The sequence below is a fragment of the Cetorhinus maximus genome, chromosome 8 (genome assembly GCF_964194155.1).
Source record: "Cetorhinus maximus chromosome 8, sCetMax3.hap1.1, whole genome shotgun sequence".
In the NCBI taxonomy this organism is placed as follows: domain Eukaryota; kingdom Metazoa; phylum Chordata; class Chondrichthyes; order Lamniformes; family Cetorhinidae; genus Cetorhinus; species Cetorhinus maximus.
In genome coordinates, this window is record NC_135886.1 from 45,522,322 (window position 1) to 45,541,711 (window position 19,390).

The 19,390-nt window shown below is 38.3% G+C and overlaps 1 protein-coding gene and 1 long non-coding RNA gene across 8 annotated transcripts in view; one reads left to right on the forward strand and one right to left on the reverse strand.

Annotated features, from left to right (window-relative positions):
- Positions 1-19,390, forward strand: part of LOC144683597 (homeodomain-interacting protein kinase 1-like) — a 116,531-nt gene that overhangs the window by 34,725 nt on the left and 62,416 nt on the right. The window lies entirely within an intron of this gene.
- Positions 1-19,390, reverse strand: part of LOC144683598 (uncharacterized) — a 55,547-nt gene that overhangs the window by 30,519 nt on the left and 5,638 nt on the right. The gene's annotated exons all lie outside the window — the stretch shown is intronic.

Below are 19,390 nucleotides of genomic sequence, written 5' to 3' on the forward strand. Positions count from 1 at the left end.
TGTGGCCATTTGTCGCATTGTAATTTCCATTTACTCATCCTCTTCTCCTGATCTGTAATTTCACCCCTCCCTCCCCACTTCCCGGTCGTATCATTGCTGGGTTTCCTCCCACCCTCCTCCCTGCCCCATACAATCTTCTTCACCATGGAGAAGAGAAAAGAAAAGTTCATTCTGCTGATGTCAACTGTTCTTCAGAGCTTGAAATTAAAGGATTTGAGCCATGCTCATTCTTTTTTAGTTTTGTTCAGTTTCAGTAAAGGTCTCACTTATTTTCCACCTCTGAGTTCACATCAGCGTTATTAACCTGTTTCTTATCCCGTTACAAGTTCTGTTGTTTTTGTAGTCTTGCTCATGTTTTCTAGATTGAAGCCAGTTCCTGCATGAGATAACCATTTTGTCCTTTTTTGCATATTTCAATAAAAAATAAATTGCTGGCTGTTTATTGTTTCACCCAGTTCCTGTTCTCTTACTTGCCAGTAGATCATTTCATACTTAAGCATGCTTTCAAGATGATAGTTAGGGAATGTATTTCAGTAGAATTCTAGAAAACCCGGGTACCAAGTGAAATGCAGTTACTTTCTAAACTAAAATTAGTGACTTAAATAATAGTGCTATTGGTCATGTAATATATTGAGACTTGTTGATGCTCATCATCAGAAGATCAGTCTCAATCTTAAATCAGGGCTGGAACAACCTAAGTGACTTCTGTTTGTCTACTATTTTTCCTGTTTGTAACTGAGGCAACTTATATGATAAATTATTTGGATTCTTACCAAATTTAAAATTTATGCAGCACATTGGGCAGCTGCTGTTTGGTGTGGAGGACATGACTGTCCCCTTATCTGCTTCAGCCCACCATGACAGCACTCTTACTAGAAGGGAAGTTGTCTGCAAGCTGTGCTACACCTTCTAAGAGTAACATTGGCAAAGGCCTGGGAATTGGGCTTGGGTGGTATGAGAAGCTTGTAAATAAACTTGCAGTGTTGGCAATTTAGTTTCCCCTCAGAGGTGTTGTTTACTTGATCTGAGAGTATTGGTGCACTCGGATTGCTGATTTCATTAAATGCCACCTACTAACACCTGGTGTGAAGTCTGCAGTTTCTCAAATCCTTCAAATTACTTTATACTACGTGCAAATAATTCCACAGAAATCACTACAATTCCATTTATCTGTCATCTCTTGAAATGACCAGTAAATAGAGAGTACCTTGCAATCAATCCAAGCCTCACATTGAAGAAGCTTTATTAGCATGGCAAATTTCACTTCACATTGAACTCAGCCATTATTGAGTATCAGTTAACTAACCAGTAATACTAAATAAGGTTGTGCTGATCGTGATAGATGCTCAGGAATTGAATACTTTTCTTGATGTTATCATCCATTCTGACACTAGTTGAATGCAATACTCTGTACCTTAACCCCTGTTTTAAGAGCTTCTTTTCAGTTCCTTTCCCTCCCCCACCTTCCCACCGCTGTGCTCTTAACTGATCACACAAGCAGTTATTTCTGTGCTTCTATTTGAGATGAGCAATTAGTGCTGAAAATATGTGCAGGTTTGCGCCTCTCAATTTGTGGGTGCCTGACATGAAGAGCAGAGATGAGAAGTATGCATGCAAAACACATATTCTTAAGGTGTAGCTTTGCTGTAAATGTCTAAACAGAGGTTAATGGAAGATGTGTTGCAAATGGTGGAGTTTCTTAGCTCCTGATGAAATAAGTCAAATTGACAACTAATGGTAGCTATAGCCACTTCAACATTTAACAATCAAAGCAAAATTAATCAACTTTAACTGGAGTGCAAGAAGTGGTAAGTGAATCATAATCAGACGAAAATGCTGATTTATTTTCATGGTATCTTTAATGCTGAGTAACTCCATTTCCAGCTATGTTGCTGAATAGTTGGACTGATTCTGTTTTGGTGTAAGCCACTCTTAAATGACTAAGAACTAATATAGATCTCACCAGAATGTGCACATGCTAAGAGCACTAGTGTTTCTGGGATCAGTTTATTTGCATAGCTATTTACTACTAACTACAGATTTAAGGACTGCAAAACTGAACAGCCTGTGCAAACATGCAACAAATGAAGCAGGAGACATCATTCCATTACTCCTTATGCAAATGTTTGCACAGATTGCTTGTATGTTATAGATATGATCATTTGGGAGTCATGCAAAATGTATTTGGCAGGATGAGTATGGTGGGATATGGTATATTTATTAAAATGTTATAAATGTTGAATTATATGAAACTTATGAGCCATTTATTGTTTGTTTTCAAAGTTACAGCTGTTTAGTTCAAAGCAGTGTTGTAGCCAAAATGATTACACAATTGCAATAGTTACATGATACTTTGATCTCACCTGTGGTCCTCTGGAGTATTTACTCTTGGGTCAGGCTGCCTGAGAGGTATGGAGCACATGCAAGAAGGGAGCACAGAATCTGTTTGTGATCTTAAAGATCCATGATAGCCCTGAGTTGTTGCATCCCATTTATGTTGCAGTGCTACTGCTGCTATTGATCGTTTGTTCGGTTTGGCCACTGCATGTCTATTCCATTGGCCCTGATTTTACAGTCAGCAATGAAGGAGTGGTACTCACTGCTAACTACTCTTGCAGCTGCCACAGACTTTTTGTGCGCTTTTGAGTGGCGAGTTTCTGTCATTGAGTGTCTGATCTGGTATGGCACCCTCCTACTGGGGACCTGTGTGAGCAGAGTGAGCAGCAGTGTAGCTCTTCAACCAATCATATTGAAGAATCCCCATGGAGCTAGAGCCTAAACCAAGAAGTATAAATTAGAATAGGGTAGCAGGATCATTTGAGACCTTGTGGGAGAAGAAGGGAGGTCAGCCCTACCATTTTGAGTACCCCCACCCTTAATTGAGTCTCCCCAGGCTTGAGTAGGGGTTTCATGCTCAGGGCTACGAGCGTGGCCAATGGCAAAGTTAGCAAATTTTCAGTGGTGATAGTGGAAGAGCTAGAACCTTGAGTGACTACGGCTGCTTACAGGTGTTGGATCCTTTGGGAAGAGTTGTTTGTTTCCTTTCACACGTGCAGAAGAGGAAACCACCTCGTATTATTTTCCCTAGTCATATTGCTCATGAAATTCAAGCTGAAAGTGGGAGGCTGTTAAGAGCAACTGAAGAGGAAAGCATAGGACCTTGAGATATGGAGAAATGAGCAGAGGACCTACTCTTAGGCAGATCACTGCCACAATAAATTAGAATCTTTAATAATTGTAAAATCATGTACTGAAAACTAAAGAAGCGAAGGAAAGAAATATGGAATTGGGAATTAAAGACAAAGGAAGAAATAAGAAAATTAATTTTTAATACCCTTAAAATTTCTAACAAATTCTGAAGGAATAAAACTTCACACTTGCAAAGGCTTATCACGCCATTAAAAATTCACCTGCACCTGAATGCACCAGCCCTGACTTTTGTTCTGGCATGTTTAGTGAGTAAGGGCAGCAACTTGATGCTCTTACATGAACTTCAGTGACAAATCCATTGGTGCAGTGCTGGTAGAATGTAGCTTGTGGAGGAGGACAAGGCCTGGATTTCCATATTTGACTCTGCACATGTGGATTCCAGAAGTTTCTGTCTGATTGACTGCTTAATAACTGAGTGCAGTTAGCCTCACTATTTTTCATGCAAGGTCTGGGTCTATGTATGTCATGTCAGTTCTAGTTTGGATGATTTGACAAAGATTGTATCTTATGGTGCTTTCCAATATTCTGAGCTGAGTCCTCTCTCTCTTTGTGGCCCATACATTGACTGCGAGTGACTGGCCTCCAGGCTTGTGCCAGTGCTGCTCTGAGATGCTACTAAGAAGTGCGATGGCTTTGGGTGGGTGGGGTTTGGCAGGTTAGAGGGACTGAATCTGTTTTGCATGGCATTGGGAGTCTCATGTGCAGCATCATTTATTTTGTGTATTTTCTAGGAAAATGCCTAACCAACTGAAAGGTAGCGCCTTGCATAAGTTAGTCATTTTAATCATCGCAGAAGTGGGCTAAAAACTATTTGGCCTGATGGCAGGGTATATTGTGGTTATGGTGTACTCCAAATTCTAATTTATATATTTAAGAAAGTTTAAGATACTTTGTCCCTAATTTTAGGTTTCTATTATAAATTGCAGTGCTCATATTTATAATTCATTGTGCCTAATTAATCTTGGCACGCAGTAATTACACCTTCCTGGTTGGTAGCAGTGGCATTGCAGTGCACAATGGCGCAATGAAGTGAATATGAAGTGCCCAGTTTATCTATGCTGCTTTCATTATTGTTGTGGACATAGGAATTTATGATGGCAAAGGGTGACAAAGGAGATGTAAAATTTTGAATATGATGTACAAGTGGTTTATTAACTCTACAGTTGAAACAAATTTTCCAAATTATTCTGCATGTGGCTTGGTGCCATACTTTATTTTATAATGCTGATATGAAGTTCCTTGGAGTGTTTTGTTAAAGCAGCTATATAAATATGATTTGTTGCATGGGAGTACGGATAGCCTGTGGACAAGTGAAAATTGCATTTCTGGTCATGGAATCTTGGAGATTTCAGTAATGAAAGAAGCCACTTGGTCAATTGTGCTGTGCTAGTTGCATAATGGTGACAAAACTCGCTCTGAGTGCACATGAAAGTTGAAACAGGCCTGTGAACCTTGCTTCAAATTCCAAGTTTAACGCTGAAGCAGTCTTGCTTTGTGAAGAAAAAGCCTATTTTTTAAAGTTCCCTTTTCTAATCCTATATTAGAAAATATTAAAAGTAAATTTAAAGGTAAATATATCTAAATATATGCCATACTTTGGATGAATAGGGTGGGATTCACCACGCCTTCATTGCTGTTGAGAGTAATTAAAATGTGTCATCCCCCCCCACACACACACACACACACACACACACACACACACAAATTATTATCATTTCCACTTTGAGGTTTCTTTCCAAATATGCTGTCTCAAACAGTGATATTGATTATTTTCATACCTAAAATTAGCTTTGGTGAGGCATGCATCCTGCTCCAGTGATGTCAGGATGTATGTTGCATGTTTTACATGCTGTTTTGACATCATACATGATGTATGCACACCTCTGGATCATCAGTTTCCATCCATTCATTCTTACTGCTCCTTATGCAGTCATAAGTTCAGTGACTGACTTGATTTGCCAGTACAGGACGGGGTATGTTTAGAAAGCAATGTAACTTCCTTTTCTTTTAACTCTATAGGACTAACATCCACCAATTCCAAGCCAGCAGTCAAATGCAGCAAACTTGAATTGAGTTAGAAACACAATCATTCATTTTATTTTTTTAAATTTCTTTTTATAACTTGGTCTTTCTACAATCCTTGTTCCTTTCATTACTCAGTTATGTACAAAAAGTAGTAACTTTGATTTAAAAAAAACAAAAACAGTGTTCTTTCTCTCCCTATGCACTACCTGTTCCTGTATCTTCAATAGCTTCCTTCACTTTCTCTTTGTGCTATCACTTTGTACTTCAGTCAAGAACGTTTAAGTATAAATTGAAAAGGACCATTTCTAGAAATGGCCTTTCTAATACTTGGTATTCTCTCCCACACACTCTTCAGATATCCTGCTGTTTCACTAGCTGGATCTATGTCTCCCTATGTCCTTCAATCTGTTCTTTTCTCCTCTCTTTTTCTCTCCTTTCCATCACTCTTGCCTTGTTCATGCAAATATAGTGTCTCCCATCAGATTTGCACTCTCATCTAGTGTTGTTTCCTCACTTCCCTTCTTCCAGTCACAAGTGTTCAAAAAATATGCATTGTTTAGCTTAGCTGAGCTGTTTTCCATCGGTTTGCTTGTAATAGCTAAATCTGCAAAAATCCTGCTTTCTTGAGCTTTTTCTTTCTTTGCTTTTTTGATTGGTAAAAACCTTCGTTATGACAAATCAGAACTGTCTGGATTGACTTAGTTTGATTCTTTCTTCCCATGCACAAGTGTCTTAATTTCTATTCATCTTCCCTTAGAGCCCATAGTGTGAACCCTTATCCTGTAACTCCATGGCCAGATTATCTCAGTACTAATATGCTGTGCCATCGGGCAGTTACTTAATGGTTACTGGATTAGATGTTGGATTAAACTCCCAAACGATGCTATGTCCCAGACTAAATGATGATCTGAATAGAAATTGTAACTTTTAGTAAATTCTACATCTAGTCCCTACACCCAGTTTAATGCTTAAAATAGGTTAATTCAAAAAGTTGGTCTTGTATATCGTCTAGTTATAAAACCTTTATTTCAAAGGATTACAAACCTCTAGAATCTTGTAGCTATGACCTTATTGTGAAAAGTCAAACTGTAACAAACTTCTGTGTTAACCCTTCAATAACTTGATTTTATATCATGTACATAGCTGTGTTACCAGTTCCTGTGCCTATGGCCTTGATTTCACTTCCCTGCTGCAGTTTGTGCTTTGTGTACTTAAGTACACGTTCTTAAGGTTCGTTGTGCAGTTATCCAAAGAGGGATGGTCCTCAAGACTAAGGCATCATGGCTTCTTTAATGTGCCTCCTAAAACAATGTCTTTACCCTATTTGGTACACACCCATTATTGCTGAGAGTTCCAGGTTTTTTTTTGTCTTTTGTATGTGGTATTGTTTGTACCAGTGGTAATGCAACAAATAAAAATGCTCAGTGACTTTCCCAAGTTATGTAAATAAACTTCAAAAACATGGACCCTTCCTTTGAAAACTTCTGTTGGTCAGTTCAAAAGTGGTGGAAGAGATATTGGGAAGTCGTGAGCAAATTTGTATATCTGATCAATTGCCTCTGCACTGCCATAGTTAGAATAAATCCCATATCTTGTTTCCAGTGGGGAATATGCAACTGAGTTGATAGACACCTTAGTCGGTTGCCTCATACTTTTTCAATATTTATACTATACTAATACCTAAAACTCAACCTTTTTAATTAATTTGGTCTCTGTTAGCTACTTTTAAGAGTTCCTGAAGTTAAACTGATGACTGCACAGAACATGGCCATTGGCAGTTCACTTGCCTCTGCTTCTCCCCTGGTTGCAGGTAGATTTCTTTGAATATAGTTCTAAGGAGTGCAGTGTAAAATAAGTGTTTCATGCAGATAGTTGTGTTTTAATCACAAGTTGCATAGAAAAACATTGTGCAGTTTTCCTATGAATTGCTATAGCTGTGGTATGTAGAGATAGAAGGTTTGGTTATAGGCCAAGTATTTACACTGCCTTCATTTTACATTGCTTGTTGAATGCAATGCGTAAATCGCATTTTGCACACCTGTATCATTAACTGTTCTATTTGCAACAAAATTGAAGTTATTTCAATGATTTTGAATAAGTCTCACTTCTTCTTGGAAATGGAGATTAATCATATTTTTCGTGCTGATTGTAGCATTTGTTGCATTGTCTGTAAGAAGTTACTATCCTTTTACAGCTCAGGCAGGAAGATTACCTTTGCTAATCCTGCATATTGGAGAGTTGAATAAAAACAAGTAATTTGTGAGCTTGTTAGCTTTGACGGCCTCTTCTCATTTTTTAGCATTTGCTCTCATTCTGTCCTGTCCTGCCCAGCCCAGTTCTTCCCTACATTTCAGTCACTAGTTCCTACTTAAAGCAGTGGTCCATTCTATTCACTGTTCTTTGTTAAAATGTAATACATTTGTTGGAGTGACTTCAGTTGCAGCTGAAAACAGCTGTCATTAGCAGATACAAGTCACTTCTAGAAAGAGTTAATAGAATAGAAGTAGTTTTCTTCTTTGATCTTTCTGCTTCCTGGCAGCCTGAACTGCTTTAATTTAGCCTGGAGGATGCATGCAGGTTATGTTAATATTGTACAATGGGTATTATGAAGCTAAAGAGGAATAGCATTTTTAAAGAATAGATTAGCTCATTCGTGATGTGCAGGCAGCAATTAATATTTTGTCACTGTTAATATGAGATTGGTAATTCTGGAAATTGCCTCAACTTCACATGTGCTTAAGTGAGCATGATGCCTAGCAAGTGTTGTTTCGAGGTAGCTCGAACGTGCTTCGTGAGAGATGCAGTAAATCTTGAAGTCCATCCGCAAATTAAGTCAAAGTAGAAAACGGGGATCATTTTACATTGGAATTGAAGGTAGATTTTGATTAACATGCAGTACTTTCTGTTTACACAGGACCCTCCCCTCACTGCTGACCCTCCTCACTGACCCTCCTGGTCACTGCTGATCCTGCTCACTGACCCTCCCGGTCACTGCTGATCCTGCTCAATTTTAAACCTCTGCAGATTGCTGTAGCTACTATTCTAAATTAGTTTTAACATATAGATAGCATGATAGAATAGTGAATAAGCTATTTAACTTCTGACCAATTTGAATTGCTATTTTCAGGTATCATCCATATTTTATACAATCTTGAATATAAAATCAAACCATAGCAAATTCAAGTTTTCAGAATTTAGAGCAGGATCATGTGAAAATGTAGCGTTTTCTCACATTAATCATCCAGAAGGCATAATGTGTATGCTATTAACCAAGAGGGTTTGAAACCTCATGCATCGTCAATCAAAAAGGTTCTTTAGTATTAAATTTGATACATTTCAGAAAGTTTCAAACTAGATTTGAATATTGTCTGTCTTCAGAAAGCGTGATAGAATAAAATTGATCAAAGCCACCTTTCCATTCGAGATCTGTGGACATTGTTTGTCAGTATGTTCACATAACTGTGAGAATTGTGAATTAGTCACCTGATTATATAAACTGCTGGATCTGTTTATAGCAGATGATTGTTCTGTTTAAGTACTTGGAATATAATTACATAACCAAGGGCAGGAATACGGAGAATGTTGCATGAGGCAAAAGTTGGTTAAAATCACTTTTATATTTATTTATTCTCGATCCAAACTTTATCTGAAATTTTAAACCTCTGCAGATTGCTGTAGCTACTATTCTAAATTAGTTTTAATGTGTAGATACAACTAATCTAGGAATTGCTGCATTTGTTGACCCATTTTGTGCCGCACAGACTATTGGGAATAAATATTTAAAGTTATGCAATCATTTCCACCTTTTGCTTCAATTAAAGCTCTGTATGTTTTCAGTTGCTCATTCTTGTTTTCTGGGTATTCACAAATGCTTGTCCGTTTCAAAACTGATGTCTGAGTCTAAAAATTGCTTTTCCTTTCTATCTTTAAGCTATTCTTCATCCTAGAATCTTGCCAAGATTTCAGCAATTCATGTTATAATATGGACCCTCCAAGTAGTCTGCAGTAACCTGGTCTTAGATGAGAGCTCTAAGGGCTGAGGATGTGTAAGTTGGCAGTTCTCGTCAGCAATCCTCCATAACCAGGATTAAGTTTGAGCTTGGAAATGGGTGTATGCAAGGTATGCCTATCTAATTAGAATAGGAAAGTTAGTCAGTACCTTTTTAGTCTATGGGTTGGAGGTGATTTTATTTTTAAACAGTATACAATATTTTGGTAACTGCAAGGGTCTTAGTTAATACTGTCATATAACCCCTGGTGCTCTCAGCCTACTCTCGTGCCTGAAAAGAGCCGTACACCATCAAGAACTGGCACTATCAGGAGACAAAGGGCAGGAGGGGGAGAAAACGAACAATTTCTTCAGGACATCCAGTCATAATTTATTCACTAATTTTAAATGTACTTCTAAAAATATGTAGAATTGTTTGCAAGTGGCATTATGATTATAGAAAAATTTTTTGCAGTGTTTTGGCCAGATCCAGTTCAATTGCTTGTATATTGGCGCTGAGAAGTATTGTGTATGTTTACATTTAGCATTGAAAGGGGATTGTTGCTTTTGCTTGACATGTTAAGTGCCTGTGTTGATTGTATTATTATTTAAAATGGTATCAATTTAAAAGAAAAACATTCTATACACATAAATACTATCTCACTAAATATAAATGGTTGATTTTTACAACGGTAAATTAGTTTCATGGCAACCAATGTATGTAAAACAGTGTATAAAACGGTTGAATCGATCAGCAAATGCTGTAGAACTAATTTGACGTCAAAAAGGGTGAGGAGGGACACTATGGCCACAGTTTATTTTTAGAAAGCACCTAATTCTTGAGCTTTCTATTAGGCTCATGTCCTAGCACTATTTGCTAATGCATTTTATGATGTGCGTCTTCAAAGGCTGTACAATCTTAATTGATCCAGATGTTTAAAATTACCTCGAGAGTAAATGAAGGAATTTAAACTTTTAACACTATGCATGTGTACTGAAGTATACTGAACTCCTTTAGCGCTCTAGGTTTAGTGCCATATTCATGTTTCAATGATTATAAATGCAATGCTAAAATTAGAATGCTCTTTACTGAATGGTGGTCTTGTTTCTGTTAGTGCCGTAGTAGTGAAGATGATTTGGATTTATGTAACATATCACATTAAAATGCTTCACACTTTTTTCTGAAGTGCAGTGACTGTTTAAATGAATTAGTGTTTTGCTTGCTCCAATGTTTACAACGAAGAACAACACTGTTCCATAGGGATCATTGTGCATTAATATATCAATACTTTACCCCTTTTGCTTTATATATTGCACTGACTGGAAATAGTTGACTGCTATCTTTTGCTGGATGTTCACTCCAGTGCATTGCCACAGCTGCATTGAATAAACTCATGAAAGCATGTGTTACATCTGTGGTGTTTCCAGTTTGTAGAGGGTCCTTTTGAAAGGACCTATATAATAGTACTTCCTCATCCATGACTTTGTCACTTCCATCTGGTCTCCTGGCTGACTTCAAACCTCCACCCTCTCAACCAGCTCACCTAAAACTCAGTCTAGTTCCTATCTGACACGAAGTGGAGCTCACCTATTGCCCTGTTTTTGCTGACCTACATGCAGTCAAGGTCCCCCAATGCCTCTAATTTAAAATTCTTATCCTTGTGTTTAAATCCTTTCATGGGTTCACCCCTTCCTAATTCTTTGACCTCCTCCATTCCTATAACTCCTCATCATATGTGTTCCTCCAACTATCACCTCTTGTTCTTCTCTCTTTACTCCATCATTAATGGCCATGTCTTCAGCTATCTAAACCGTATGCTGTGGAATTCCCACTTTTCTGCCCCCGCTCTTCCTTTAAGACCCTTCTTAGAACCTACCTCTTTGACCAAGCTTTTAGTCACCTGCGTCCGAATATCTCCTTTTTGGGGCTATGTCCATTTTTTTGTTTTATTTTGCTTCATGAAGTGCCTTAGGACATTTTTCTACCGTAGAAGCTCTATATAGAAAAAATAACTTGCATTATATATAGCACCTTTTACAAACTCGATGTTCCAAAGTTCTTATGCCTGATGAAGCACTTTGAATTATTTTTACTGTTGTAATATTGGAGAAACAACCAATTCATCTACTGCAAGGTCTCACAAAGAGCATCTAGTTCACGTGTCGGTTAAGGGGTAAATGTTCACCAGGACACCAGAAAACTCCCCTACTCTTTGAATAGTGCAGGGAAATCTTTTCTATTCATCCGAGTAGGCAGATTTAATATCACACGGATAAGATGAAACCTCCAACAGCGCAACATTTCCTTAGTGTTGCATTGAAGTGTCAGCTCAGATTATGTGCTCAAGTCTCTAGAGTTGAGCTTAAACCCTTGACCTTTTGACTCTGAGTGCTGTCTGAGTGCTGTCAGTGTGCCAAGACTGACACAAATGCAAAAGGCAAGTTGTCATGTTTGTGATTTGTATCAGAAGATTTATGTCAAGACACTGCAGGTAAGGCAACATATAATTTGATGTATTAGTAGGTAGGAAATGCATGTTTTTCATTTGAATTAATGCTTTCTCACTGAAAGTTTCTGTTGAAATAATGCAGCTTGCAGGTTTTGAAAAGATTTGAAATGCACATTTACAGTACTTAGTTTGAAAGAAAACTATCAAAATCACCTATGAAGTAAAGGTGGTTTAGATTTTTACTAAAGTACTCATTGATTATGAATATATGCTGTATATATACTTAATATCAGTTGGTGACAACATTGCTTTTGCTGTCTTCCACTCTGTTGTTTGAGACCTGAATGTATTACTGACTGGGACAACACAGGCTTATGTATTATTTAGTAATTTTAGAACCTGTATGATCAGTGTATATTGCCATGCAACTCTTAAAGGAAGTGTGCATTCCTGAATGGTACAATTTTGATTAAAGGTAATCCTCTTCCATCTCTGTGACACGCAAGTGGAATGGTAATATAAGTTAGTTTCCTATTCCATGGAAAATATTTGTTTCAAGCACCCTATAAATTTAGGTTAAGCCATCTTTTGTGGTTAGTACATTGGGAACTAAACTGCCTTGAATGCATATGCTGTTAACCAGATGTATTTCCAACATGTTTTAATTTATCTGGGGCTAAAGTGTTGTGATCCTTTTGGCTTGTAGAAAGATACTTGGAAATTCACTTTATGTGGAAGAGGGCAGTAAATGATGAGGGTTCAAGTTGCATTTGATACCCAATGCAATGTAAATGACCATGTATGAACAGTGACAAAATATCCTATAGCAATGTTACAGTTTGCAACTCAATATGCTAATTGCAACATTCTGGATCACAACTGTACAGTTGATACCGCATCCTTTTTTTTCAGGAGCAGGACTAGTTTGTTGCAGAATACCATACCCTGAAACTTTTGCGAGTGCTTATTTGTGCGGTTGCTGTCATAAGTAATGAATACTATGCTTTATTTGCATATGCCTGAAACTTAGCTTCTGCTGAGGAGAAAATTTGAATCTACGCAAGCTTGGAAACTAATTTTAGTTGGTATGAAACCAGCTGGGTTTCAGTAAACTTTGTGCTTAGTAAGATTTTAGTGTGATGGCAGATAGTGTTAGCTGTGTACATAGTGTAAGTAATGGTCAAGACCTGTGTAAGCGTTTGTACCCATACTGGCACTAATCCACTGAGAAAGCACCTTTTATTATTGGAAATTTTCTGGAAAATTTTAGTGGTTCCTTTTGTGAGTGTGCAAGAATACACACTGAAAAACATCAGCTGCACGATGCAATTATTGGGTCAACAGCCACTCCCCTCCATGATTTCTATATTTATATAATATGGTACTGTATTCTGAATTAAGTATATTTAAGCATGGCCTTGAATTTTTTAAAATACGGCTTGAATTAGTATAAAACTAGTGTGGATATAGTAAAATACGCACTGCTCTGGTTTCTCTGTGGATCATGTAAACTTTTTTACCTTTTACTAAAGATTTCTGTGGTTATGTTTGAAATGATAATGTAAAGTGAGCACATTTTGAAGTTGAATACTTCTGGGTTAATAGTTCATGAAAATTGAATTGCTTAGAATAACAATTTTACAACACAGAAGGCTATTTGGCCCATTATTCCTATGCTGGCTTTATGAGAAAGCTATACATTTACTCCCACTCTCCTGTTTGTTTCTCCATAGCCCTGTAAAATTTCCATTTTCCAATATATACTTAAATTCCATAATTTTCAATAGGTAATTATGTCCGCCATTCTTTCAGACTGTATATTCCAGATCATAATTTGCTATGTTTATAAGAAAAATCCCCATATCTCCCCGTTTGGTTGTTTTGCAAATTATCTTAAATCTATATCCCCTGCTTGCTGACACATCTTCCAACAGAAACAGTTTCGCCTTATTTATGGTGTCAATAATCCCTCAATTTTGAACTCCTCTCCTTCACCGTCTCTTTGATTTATGTTGATGCTCCTTATTCCTCTGCCCGATCGTACCACTGCATTCTGCTCAGTAAGTTTCATCTGTCTTATGTCTGCCCATCTCCTCCTGAACCTGTTGCTATCCTCTTTGCTGTTCACTACATTTGCAAATTTTTGTATCATCTGAAATTATTTTTATCACTTGAAATTGTGCCTCCAAAGACCTGCAATAGACTATCAACATTTTTTTTTATCAAAAAGAGCAATGGCCCAATACTGACCCCTGGGAGCACGACCAAATACTACTTCCCAGTGTGGAAAAACAACAATTCTCCACTCCTCTCTGCTATCTCTTCGACTGTTTTGTTTTGGTGTTGCCACTGCCCCTTTAATCTTGAGTTTCAATTTGGTAATAAGTCAACCAAGGTTACCAAACTTCTGCCCTGACATTTTGGCTAAGTTTGACTCTGATACTTAGTATTGTCATTTCAGAAAATACCTGTTTCATTTGACTGACATAATCAGAGCAGAAAATTCTTCCAGAGGGTATTGAAATTGAGATGGCTCCCCACAAAGAAGTTTGAAAATCACCGATTAAACTTGCTTCTAAAGGGAACAAAGCATAATTATTCTTAATATCTTGGCAGTGACCTGGTTGATAATCTAATTGCTCCATTGCTACATGGTTCATTCATCCATTTTTATATATAGTGCGCATGTGTAAAGATGGGTGCATGTGTCTAGGTCTGGGGGGGTGTGTGCGCATGTCATGTAGCAATACAGCAATTAGATTATTAACCAGATCACTGCCAAGATATTAATTTATTTTTAAGTTCCATATCTCTGACAGGGTTTATTGATTGTGTGGGGGATGAGTTTCAGAATTAAATAAATGACAAATGCCACTTCACTGCCCTGGAAGTGAATAACTTAATTTTTACTTCCCCATTTAAGAATAATGCTGAAAATTTGGTAAATTAATTTTTCCTCAAAAATTATATACAGGATGTCAGATAATATAAAGATTTCTAGTGCTACATTTATGAATGCACCACCTTGTGTGGCATTGAACTGTGCTGACCACAAAGGTCTGAATTCAGCCCCTGGGCTACAAAGTGGATTTAGCTGATGCCAGGTAGTGGAAAAGTTCAGAGGCATTTCTTTTTTAACTTTTCAGTATTTATTCCTGCTGGAAGTGTGAACACTGGTTGAAGGAAATTCCCTTTTTGAGGCAGGCAGTAAAACTTGCTGTAAAGGATCACATCTTCTAATGGTGCATTCAGGAACTATCACAGAACATTAAAACTTCCTCATACATTTTCACTGCTTGATATTGAGGTATTTTATTTGGTGACTCTTATTCCACCCTGATATCAAATTTTAGCATGTTTTAGTATGTTATTATGACATGGAAAATCTTGTACTCAAAAACATTTTTTTTGACTTAAACAAATTCCTAGCAATATCTTAATGCCTGAACATTACCAAGCTGCTTTTAATAAATCTGACTTTGTGGCATTTCCCTGTTTAATTTATATAGTTCAGGTAAGAAGTTATGATTGCAGCCACTTAATTTACTGCAGCTACCAATCAGATATTAAAATTTCATATTTTGGCAGAAATCTTTAATGCACTGAAGCCTCCGTGTGAGTAGTTTGGCCTGGATTTAATATTGGCTTTTACAGGGCGCTCATTCAATTGAGATCCTGGGAACCAGTATCTATGATCTGGTTCCTTGTGTTTTTATTACTAAGTTCATCTGCCTTATCCTAAAAGCACAGTCAAAGACCTTGTTTTTCATGGTAGCCAGATTTAGTGGTGTAAGAATAAAAAGCTGGATGGTGGATTTTGATCTAAACAAGTACTTATAAAAACACCATTCATATAGCACCTTTTTACTGGTTTAGAGAAGAGTGTTCCAAGGCATAATGAAAACAGATGACAATCAGGAGGAAGATACCATTGGCATAGATAGATCCAGTCTCTGAATTATACTGAAATAGTGTGCCCTATCTATTAATGTTACAGTTCAAAAACACTGATACCAGGTTAAAAATGGCAATCAGACTGGCCAGGTGTATTTAGACCAATACTTTGCCTTTTATTTTTCTAAGTTATCAACATATGCTTTCCCCTATTTGAAGAAGTGGCTTGCGCAAGTGAAGTTGTCCTGCCCTAAGTGGCCATTGTTATTGTTTGTGAGACTACAGGCTATTTGGTGATTTGAAGGGGTTCCACTTCTTGCCAAGCCTGCTAAGATTGAGCCTACAATTTTTTTTTGCATTATTTACTTTACGCCCCTGCTGTCATGGATCTACCATGGCCAGGGAAGCAAAATGACTCCGATTGTCTCTTGTTCCCCTGAATTGCAGCACTTTCCCCTAAATTTACATACATACACTTAATCCAATTTCTAGGCATGTGTTTGATTTGTAATTAGCCTACCTTGAATCAAACTAAATAAGACAACCTTATTTTTGTGGTCCCAAAAGTTGTTTTTCTATGTACCTGGTGTATAATTTGGCTCCTTTTTGTCCTCTGCCACGACATGCTATACTTTTAAGTAGTCGGCCTTAATTTTTCACCCCATAAATGTATGTTTTACTTACCGGTATCTTATAACTGGGTGCAAAGGATCAAGCAGGCAATACAGGCTACGTTGCAAAGATGTGTGGGAGTTTAAGACATGCCCATTCTTTGCATCAGATGCTAATGGTACTTCAAAATGACAACCACCCACACCAATGCCAGTGGTTCACTTTTATAATCTGCGTAAAAATCGACCCCCGTTTTTGGAGGGGGCTTGTACTTGTATGCTGACTTCTATGGTATTTGCTTTAGAATCTGAAATAAAAGCCCATCAACAACAGCAGTACATATTTATATGACACCTTTAATGTAATAAAACATCTGAAGACACTTCATAGCAACATTATAAAACAAAATATAACACCTAGCTACATAAGTCAGAGCACTAAAGCTTGGTCAAAGAGGTAGGTTTTAAGGAGGAACTTGAAGGAGGATCCTAGGCAGCTAAAGGCATGGCCAGCAATAGTGGAACAGTTAGAACAGGAGGTGCTTGAGGCCAGAATTGGAAGAATGTAAATACTCTGAAGGGGTGTATGGCTGGAGGAGATTACAGAGATGGGGAGGAGCCAGGTAATGAATTTGAAAATGAACATGAACATTTTTAAATCAAGGCATTGTTTAATTGGAAGGCAATGTAGGTCAGCGAGCACTGAAGTGCGAGGTGAACGGCACCTGGTGTTGGTTAGAACATGGACTGCAAAGTTTTGGATGACCTCAACTGGGAGTGCGGCCAGGAATGCATTAGAATAGTCAGGTATGAACAACAGAAGAGCTGAGGCAGAAGTGGAGACAGTGATGTGACAGAGGTGGAAATGAAAACATAAATAGGTGCAGGCGTAGACCATTTGACCCATTGAGCCCGTTCTGCCATTCAGTATGATCATGGCTGATCTTAGGCTTCGACTCCTCTTTCATTCCCAATCCTTATATCTCTCAATTCCCTGAGAGCCCAAAAATCTGTCTGATAGGTGGTTTTAGTGATGGCACGTGTATGTAACCCAGCTCTTCCCTGGGTTAAATATGACACTAAAGTTGTGAACAGTTTGATATAGCCTCAGACAGTTGGCAGGGAGAGGAATGGAATCAGTGGTGAGGGGGTGGAGTTTGTGGTGGTCACTGAAGCCAATGGTTTCAGCCTTTCTAGTATTTAATTGGAAGAAATTTCTGCTTCTCCAACATCCAGTACTGGATGAGCAGTCTTGCAATTTAGTGATGGTGGTAAGGTAGAGCTGTGTGTCATCAGCACACATGTGGAAACTAATATTGCAGTTTTGGATGATGTCTTGAGGGTCAGCATGTTGATGAGAAATAGGAGGGGGCTAAGGATAGACCCTTGGGGGGACATCAGAGACAAGAAGAGAAGCCATTGATCATTGTCTCGCCTCAAGGCTATAATTATATAGATGGGAATGAATCCAGGCGTGTGCAGTCCCACCCAGCTGGATGAGTGGAGAGGTTTTTGGGGAGGAAGGTGTGATCGATTGTGCCAAAGGCTGCAGGCAGGTCAAGAAGGACATTATCACACACGATGTCATGTATGACTTTGATAAGAACCATTTTTGTACTGTACCAGGGGCAGAAGCCTGATTGGAAGGATTCAGACATGGAGTTCTGTGGAAAATGGGCATGAATTTAGGAAATGTCTACATGTTCAAGGACTTTAGAGATGGGGCAAGGATGGAGGGGTCAAGGGTTTTTTTTTGATGGAGGGGTGATGACAGATTTGAAGGGGAGGAGGGAAGAAGCTGAGGAGAGAATGGTTAACAAAGTCAGCTAACATGGGGAGCCAGGAAAGGAAAGAAGTTGGGTGGTTAGTACTTTAGTGGAAATAGAGTTGAGAGAGCAGGAGGTGGGTTTCATGGACAAGATGAGCTTGGAGTGAGCATGAGGGGAGATGGGAGAGAAATGAAATTAGGAAACAAGTTCAGGGCTAGGCCAAGGGGAGACCCCGTGGAAGATTGGCCCAGTGGGAAGGGAGGAAAATGACAGAGGCAGCTCATCAAATGGTTGCAATTGATGACAAATCCATGAGTTCCTTGCATTTGTTGCTGCAAGTGAGGATAGAGAAGACAGGGGAGAGGGGGGTTTATAAAGACTGCTTGCAGTAGAGAAAAGAAGCCGGGGTTACCTTTGCATTCCAGGATGATTCTGGAATAGTCAACAGTTTTCGCAGATGAGAGCAGGACCCAATAGTGCATTATATAAGCCATCCAGATCTGGCAGTGAATAGCTAAACCACATGTCTCCCAAATCTGCTCAAGTCTGTGTCCAATGGACGTAACTGAGTGCAGATGAGGGCCATACTGGGAAAGGTCAGGGTGAGCGAATGTAATGGGTTTTAATGGACATGAGGGCATCGAAGGTGGAGTGAGGGTGTGGTTGAGCAGAATGGTAGCCAGAGAAATGTCATGGTGAACAGAGGGCCAAAGATTAGATAGTTGAGCATTTGCGAGTGCAGTTCTAAGTTAATTGGAAAAAGAAAAAGATTTGAGAAGGAGCAGCAGGATGTGGGTGTAGAGTGACATGAAGAAATGATTAGAGGTGGCCTTATCTAGTCTATGGGGTAGGAAGGCTATGTGAGATGGCAAGGTCAAGTGGGTGGCTGTCCATAAAGGCTGGGGAGTTTACATGGATGGTGAGATTAAGGGAAGATAGAGCAGTGAATTCTGAGGAGAACGTGATGAATTGAGGTGAAGTTTAAAATCAGCTAAGATGAAAAGATGAGAAAATAGTTCATCAAGAAAATTGACAGGATTCTTGGGTGGGCAGTATAGAACCTGGTAGATGACTTTGGAAAATGCTTTGTCAAAATGTTCTCTGTATTGGGTGAATTTAGTTTTGAAACATTAAATATTTTTAACAAAAGCAGAAGTTTTTAGTTCCAGATTGAATAGCAATCTTCAAATTAGATGCTTGTGGGGTTCTGGCATAAACATTTATAGCCCCTGCCAGCCCCATTTATTTCAAAGATTAATTTTTCACTTAAAATTATAGACAATTCTTGCCTTGGCTTTGAATTCTCTTCCCAAAATTTAAGGATGTTGTTCAAAGTTTAATTTCTGTCACTGTGTACCTGTGCCTTATGCAATGGCAGTAGAAATTAGTGGTAAGTTTGAAATGTTCAATGGCATGCTTCCTGACTAATGCTTTAAATTTGGA